Source organism: Nansenia antarctica (genome assembly GCF_963989245.1).
Source record: "Nansenia antarctica genome assembly, chromosome: 9".
NCBI lineage: Eukaryota > Metazoa > Chordata > Actinopteri > Argentiniformes > Microstomatidae > Nansenia > Nansenia antarctica.
Window position 1 is genome coordinate 31,829,839 of NC_137679.1, and position 2,441 is coordinate 31,832,279.

Consider the following 2,441-nt stretch of genomic DNA (forward strand, 5'->3'; position numbering starts at 1 on the left):
TTGGTCTTGAATGAGTGGGAGACTTCACAATCAATACAGTTCAGACTGAACCATTTTAGACAATCAGTTCATTCAGTGGTCATGGAAGTTCTAATATACAACACATGTAGTCCCTCAGTCCCAGGCAGTGCGTGGTCTGCTGTCGTGGTGAGGAAACGACCAACAAACCAATGGTACAACAGCACTGTGATGCTCCATTGAAGGACTTGGTAACAAAGACCCTGGTGTTTCAAACAGTTGATCTTCTAAGGGACACATACCAACCCCCTGCGAGTTTCCCCTGACTCATTCCCATGTCATCATCTCACTCCCCTCTCCCTCAGTACGGTGGCCAGAGACCCGCTCTGTCACAAGGCGTTGATCCCATCCCATCCCATCTCTCCTACTGGGCTTCTATTCCAATAGGCTAGGTGCACGATCTCACTACTTCCTGAAAGGCACCTGGCATGAACATATCCTGTCTCACTCTATTGGTTTAATTGATTAATCAGCTGTGCACTGTGTGTTCCAACAGTTTACCGCACAGCTGATTAATCAATTAAACCAATAGAGTGAGACAGGATATGTTCATGCCAGGTGCCTTTCAGGAAGTAGGGAGATCGTGCACCTAGCCTATTACTGGGACAGGAGGAACACAAACATGTGACGGGGAGGAAATGTTGTGTCTCCTATTTAATACTCCTAAATGTAAGACTGACAAAAACATATCTATTTTTTCAACAGCGTGGTAGAGCTGTACGGCGGGTGTATTGTTTTCAGTGGACTGAAATGTTGTTATGTCTGCTTCTCCTCATTCGTTTGAGTCCAACCTGGGAGGGAGTGAATGAATGAATGCGTTGGGATGATCAGAGATGCAGATGTCTGGGTGTTCCGACTCACTGTCATGTCCTAGATGACGCTAACCAACAATCTCAGCTTGCTAGTTAGGTTACAGTACGTGGATTTCTATGGTCTTTTAAATTTGCCAGTTACCGCTGGTGTGAAGTTATAATAATGATGATGGATATTTCAATGTTAGTGGTCTGACTTTTTATTTGCCTCAATTTTACCACTGGAGAGCAACATTGATCTGACTTTGGAAACAGGACTCTTGTCGATATGATATCTTTTTTCTTTTCTTTTTTTACGAAAAATGGCCAATTTGTTACGAATTTGATGTGTGTAAATTATTCATACAAACTCCTGTGTTTATATTGAAATGATTAATTAGATAGAGGTTTCAATTGTTGTTGTTTTCTTTTGTATATTCTGTTGTAAGAATGTATTCCTGTTATCAATATATTCTGAATACTTTACATTATGGGGAAAATAAACTGTTTATTTGAATGGCTGAAGGAGAGGAGAATGTTAGTTTCTCTGATTCTTGCTTTTTCTAGTTAAAATTACCACAAGATTTAAGTTGAATAAAAATGTATGCAACAAATATGATTACTTGCATTTTTCAGGGGAGGATATCTATATATATATATATTGAAATAAAACACATTCTCATCTCAGTGACCACAGGTATTGTTTCATATCCCTCAGATAAACAACATTTACACTATATTTCTCATTGGTTGTGGTTGTCCAGAAAACACAGAGCATTGCTTGATTTTGGATTAAGCCACTTTGGTTTAGTTCAACCTCAGCTCAAGGGTTAACAGACAGTTGCAGTGACCTAACCAGTGGAGGTCAAATAGGTGATGAATCCACTTGGACCAGGCCCTCCAGTAAGCTATTGTATGGACACTAAAGTGCTCCATTGATACGCCTACCCAGTCCTTTCAGATCACTGACATGTCTCAGATCTTGATACACCAAAGAGATAAGGGCCAAGCACTGAGGGGGAGGTGGCTATGGGCCAAAATGCAGTCCGATCCATAATGGAACCTGTCTCCCCATTTGCTCCAGGACTGCTGCCAACTGTGGTGTTTCCAGCCCAATTGGAACAGAGTAAAAGCATGTGCTCTTTACCAAGAAAATCATGTGCTTTGGAACCACAACAAAGGCACACTGAAAGCCAACTTGGCTCTCCGAGAGTTTCACTACCTCTGGCAGAGGACCACCAAGACAGTGTGACACACTTAAGCCATTTTGCGTCTCATTATGACAAATCTAACTTGAATTTAACTGTATTATAGAAGTTGACCGCTTGTATGGAATGCAGAGCAAACAGTATTTTCTCAAATCCACTTTGTCTAAAAAAACTGTCAGCAGAACTTGTCTCCTGTCTTGAGTGATTTATTTATCGGACTCAGAGCGCCCTCGTGTGGCTAAAAGGTTGAGTTGTTATGAAGCGCAAAGAACGACAACACCCAGCGGCCCAGCAGTAGCACTCTTGACGCATCACAGTGACGTACATCTGTGTTGACAGCTAAAACCCTTACCAGAGGAGATCGATATATATGCGTACAGGGACGTGATGAGACCGTAAAGTGCTTTCACCAGTAGACGGTAAA